This window comes from Pinus tabuliformis, chromosome 4_2, assembly GCF_031772625.1.
Source record: "Pinus tabuliformis cultivar Carrire ecotype Pingquan chromosome 4_2, CPIR1, whole genome shotgun sequence".
NCBI lineage: Eukaryota > Viridiplantae > Streptophyta > Pinopsida > Pinales > Pinaceae > Pinus > Pinus tabuliformis.
In genome coordinates this window covers 499,083,385-499,089,407 of record NC_142304.1, presented here as the reverse complement: position 1 = coordinate 499,089,407, position 6,023 = coordinate 499,083,385, and positions in this window count along the sequence as shown.

The window sequence follows — 6,023 nt, the reverse complement described above, 5'->3', positions numbered from 1 at the left end:
CAACGCCTTAGAATTCAGCCTCTTCAAGGGGACAACCTCCTTTACATTACATAAATGAACAATTCTTGGATGATACAAATGACAAGACCTCCTTTCTATATATAGGAGTCTAAGGGGTCATAATATAATCAGAGCTAACATAACAATAATAATCTAAGGGCACACTAATAACAATAGTGAGCTTCTATGGGGCACAATAATAACAATATGGGGACTACATGGGCACAACAATATAATAAGGGTGTTGTACTAATAACAATAAGGGGTTACACTAGTAGTATAGGGACCTAACAATAGATATGTTGGCAAAGGTTGTAGAAATGGAACCATATACTATCTTAGAAAAACTTTGGAAGGGTTGCCAACAAATCCTTGAGGAGGTTAAAATCGTGGAGACTGTTATTGTTTCAGTTGGAGTACAAGTGGGGAAATAGGACAAAGAATTTCGACTTGTTATTCCACAAGAACCTGCTGATGACGTTGTTGTTACATAAGAACCAACAATTTAAGCAAAGCAGGATGAAGAAAAGCAGTCTGCTAATCCACAGGAACATGTTTATGATGCTACTGTTACACAAGAACCAACAACAGAAACATAGCACACTGAAAATAAAAAGATTTTTGTACCACAATAACTTATCGATGATGTTGTTATTACACAAGAACCAACACCTGAGATAGAGAATTAGGGGGAGAAAAGGGGTCAGAAGGAGGATGTTGAAACAACATCTGAAAAACTCACGTTAAATTTGAATATTTGATGAAGGTACTAGAGTAGTGAGAGAAATTAGCGCTCTTTCCCAAAGATGAAGTCATCTTTCGAAATCAGCTCGAGGAAATGGTCAATAATCTTAAAAAGGAGTGGGCTAAAAAAATAAGAATTGCATAATTTGTGAAAATTCATAAGGAGAGGAATTAAGCAATGAAACAGGTGAAGGAATTTCAAGGAGAGGCTAAGATGTTACAATAATAAAAGAAACTCATTTATGAGATATTTAATGTCTTAGTGTGCGATAGGATTCCTTCTCCTTATTGTCCTTTATATTTGAAAAAAAAACATTATCTCTTCCAATTAACAACCTTGAAGGAAAAGCGACCATATAAGACAAGGGAGATACAAGACTTCTTGGAAACATTTCAAAGTGCTAATTTCTTAGAACAACATTTTTTGTGCGAGTTGTACCTGCATGATCTCACTTGCTTTGGGGACCAATCATTCAATCTGACATCCTATGTGGGAGATGTAAAACTCAGGGACTTTGTTTATTTTATGCAAAATCAGATAGGATGGAAAACTGCCCATGATATTGTAACAACTAATGAAGAATAGGTATAACTATTTATTAGAGGAGAACCTGGTTCAACTAAAGCTGTTGAACATAGATACAATAAAATATTTTGGTTTCCAACTACTAAGGCACTACTGATGGACCATTGAGAATCAGTTCTACGGAGATGCCAAAAAAATATACAAGGAATGAGAACTAGTGCCTTAGAAGGAAGCAAGTTGAGATGGGATATTTCCTGAAAAGAATTAAAGAAGGGAGACCCCTATTGTTATTAGAATTTTGAGCAAGCACTTTCCAAAGTTCATCAATATGTTGATTGTATTAGGAGGAGTGGTGTAGGCTGGATATGACTTAGATTCAAGCTCCGTCTTATTTGGTTACCTACCTATCAGTATCAACACCCATATAATATTACTGATAAGTTTTGGGAAGAAAAATTGGTTATTTCTCGAGGATACATGGTCAAAGGTGAAGACATCGCAGAAAAATACAACCTCACACAACTTCACTCTCAACATGTCAAGTACCAGTAACATAAGTCTGCATGAGGACATTGAAAAGGTTAATCTAGGGGGATATGTTGGGTCATGGAAATGTCATATTTTTTCTACTTATTTTTCTATTTCTTTTATCCCTTTTTGAACAACAATACTATATCTTATTACTGTAACAACCCTTATTCACCTAAGTATATCCTTTTTCACTTGTCACTTTCTTAGTCCAATTTTACTTATAATTTTACATTAGAACTACTTTTTTAGGATGACTTTTATCATAAAACTAATGTATGGGTTGTTTCAGGTTTGGATGGTCTGTTGAAGCTTGCTGTTACAGGATTACATTTCAGTTCCTTTACCGATTTGGATTAATTAAGCTTCCGAGAGTTATTTTTGTTACACGGACAATTGCTTAAGCACGTGTTGCCTTTCCTAATCAGACTGGATCTAGGAGTGCATCAAAGTGAAAAGAAACAACTCATCACTTGAATATATTTTTGGAGCATCCAAATCATTTGGTTGAGATATTTTGTAACTCTATTTGTAATTAAAGGAAAATGTTATAATTTCACCCCTTCCATGGAAATCGTTGTGTAATTGTTAAGTTATGGTTTTATTTTAATATCACATGAGAATCGAAAGATTCTCATGATGATATTCTCATTATAATTAAGATCTATAAAAGAGAAGATTGTTTTCCCGCGAGGGCTAGAGTGAAGAATTGGAGAATAGGATTGGAAAGGGGAAACACCAGAGCTCTATAATCCTGATACTTTTATTAATGCAAATCTCAACTTTGTGGTTCAATAATTTCCTCTGAGTAGTTTGTGTGCTTTTTAGTGCACCAACCCCTGCTGAGGAGGAATGACCCTCCTTTTTAGCAGGGACAACTGGTTAGTTAGAATGAAATACATAATTGTATACATTTTTCTTAGTTATGTGATTGTTGTTATTACTGCCATTACAGTTAATTTTGTGTTTAATTTAATTAATTGCAGTAAGCTTTGGATGGTGTGACAACTTAATTCTTGGACTAGTCCCTCAGTTTAGTGTGGCAATGAATTATTTGCTTTGTTGTTACAATTTGGATTGCACTTCCTTTTATGTATGCAGATTGAATGAGTGATGGTTTTTAGGAGTGTTGTGAAATTGGTTGAATGAATGAAAGATTGGATAAATATTTATCAATTATGTGATTGTTGTTACTGTTGCTGTTACAGTTAATTTTGTGTGTCATTTAATTAATTGCAATAAGCTTTGGATGGTGTTACAACTTAAGTACTGGACCAGTCCCTCAATTTAGTGTGGCAATGAATGATTTGGTTTATTGTTACAGTTTGGATTTCACTTCCTGTTATGTGTGCAGATTGAATGAGTGATGGTTTTTAGGAGTGCTGTGAGAGTGGTTGAATGACAAATTGCATAAATATTTATCAGTTATGTGATTGTTGTTATTGTTGTTGTTACAATTAATTTTGTGTGTAATTTAATTAATTGCAATAAGCTTTGGATGGTGTGATAACTTAAGTCTTGGACCGGTCCCTCAATTTAGTGTGGTAGTGAATTATTTGCTTTGTTGTTATAGTTTGGATTGCACTTCCTTTTATGTGTGAAAATTGAATGAGCGATGGTTTTCATGAGTGCTATGAGAGCGGTTGAATGACATATTGCATAAATATTTCTCATTTATGTGATTGTTGTTACTATTGCTATTATAGTTAATTTTGTGTGTAATTTAATTAATTGCAGTAAGCTTTGGATGGTGTGACAACTTAAGTCCTGGACCGGTCCCTCAATTTAGTGTGGTAGTGAATTATTTGCTTTCTTGTTACAGTTTGGATTGCACTTATGTGTGCAGATTGAATGAGTGATGGATTTGAAGAGTGTTGTGAGAGTGGTTGAATGACAGAATAACTTATTATGTAATATTTCTTCGCATTGAATCTGTGTGGAGTGTGTAACAACTTTGTTGATTATTGAGAGTGTGTGTGCAACAACTTTTGGTTGAGATTATTTTATAGTCATCATCTTCCTTAGCATAGACTTTGCGCGACAGTCTTGTAAAAATGAAAGATTACTTGGATTGATAATTAAATGTAGAGTAGGTTGACCAACATTAAAATGAAAACAATATAAAAATAATGAAGTTAACAAAGTTGCTTATTCAAATCATTGTGAGATACATGCATTAATATTTTATTAACTTTTATGTCTTCACAAACATATGTTGATACAAATGAATGGAAGAAGCATTCAAGTAATCCTAATTTTTTCTGCCAACAATTCATACCATATCTTGAATACTTTAATGATATTGCAATAGGTAATTTGTATTGACACAAATAATATTGAAGCATTTCAAATTTTAGGCTATAAGAATCATTATTTTTTAAACATGGATTACAAATCATTATGAAAATTTTATAAGTCTTGGTCATTAACATCATTGTCTGCAACAATTTCATCCAATGTATCATTGTCAATGTTCATATGATCTTTCAAGTAGTTAATATTATCATCATCCTTGTCTTGACTTGCATCATCTTCATCATCATTGAAATCTGACTGTAGACCATCCATATTTTTACCAGATGTATTTGGATCATCATTTTCTATACCATCCATATTGTTGTCTTCCATAACATCATGTAACTCTATATTGTTGTCTTCTTGTGCCTGAACATAACCATCTTCAACATCATCATGGATGTCAATTTCTTCGATGTTCTCTAATCCCTCTCTCTCATTTTGTTGGCCATCATTGTTTTTCTCAATATCCACTAATGCATCATCAAATACATGCCTTAATCTTGGATCATAATGTATGAAAAATATCCATTTCGGGTCTAGAATATCTTCATAGAAAAATACCTGCACATGAACGAGTACATACATATATTAGACGTATGTTATAACAATTTTATTGATTAATAAACACACGTATATATTCACAATAAACAATGTATTAATAGATTATTGATCACTACCGCTTCTTCTTTGAGTTAAAGAAACACCTGCTCACAATGAATTGGTAGAACAGGCTCCTTATCCTCCGGTAGGAACTTTGAGGAATCTATAGAAAACAATCCACTATGGGTATCATGTCTTCGTGTCCTCTCAAATGCTTCATACCATGTACACTTAAAAATGTAACATTTAAAAGAGTAGTAATCCAACTCAAAAATTTCTTGTATTTTCCCCACATATTATAGATTCCCTTCAATAATATTCTTATCTTTTGAGCTTGATCGACTGGATTGCTTAAAGTCAATCATGATTCCATAATCGAAGGACTGTCTCTTTAAATCTACAAGTTCTACACGATAATGTAGACCATATGCCCACATTGTTGGATATTTCATTACTTGTGAAAAACCATTTATTTCAATTAAAATAAATATATTGACGAATATTAAAATAGTTAATATTGTCAAAACTGCAAGGAAACAACATTTTGTAAAATTCCAACTTTACCTTTCTTTCACATCCTCTAGACATGTTGATTTCATTTTCTGTTATGTTTGAATTTATACCTACATTTTCTATTTTATTTTGAATTTGTTCAGTAACCCATTATAGTGTGCAATCTTTTCTCCATTCCCCTTCTAGATCAATAGGAAACGGGGTGTTCCTTGGGTTCGATCTCTTAAATTGTCTCCTTGCTCCTAACAATTCTTCTCTCTTTTTATCATACAAATCAATCCATTTGTTCATAAAGTTTATGTGGTACATAATGAACTTGTTGAGTATATCACTTTCGTCTACACCTATTACATGTCAACATGCTTATTTCAAACTCCAAACGCTGTGTTGTTAATTTGCAAATAAATTACTGAGTAAATTAATGATCACAATAAAAACAACTATAATGATCTTGAGTTTACTTACTAATTTTTACTTGAACACAATTAGATTGTGGTTTTTCTCCATCAATAATATCTAATGCTTGTTCTTCATCCCATAAGCGTGGCCCATCTTCGAATCCTTACTAAGGAATTCACATAGGAAGAAAAATGTTTCATTCAATACATACCCTTCAACCATGCAATCCTTTGGATGTGCCTTTGTCAGACATATATTTTTAGAGTTTTCATATATCTCGAAAAAGAAAAACATCCACCTCGTTGATATGATACCCGCCAATTCAATGTCATTGATTATGTGTATAATTAAATGGACTTGCAGTTCCATGAAACTTTCAGGGATCTCCTTCTCAAATACACATACAATTTCTGCA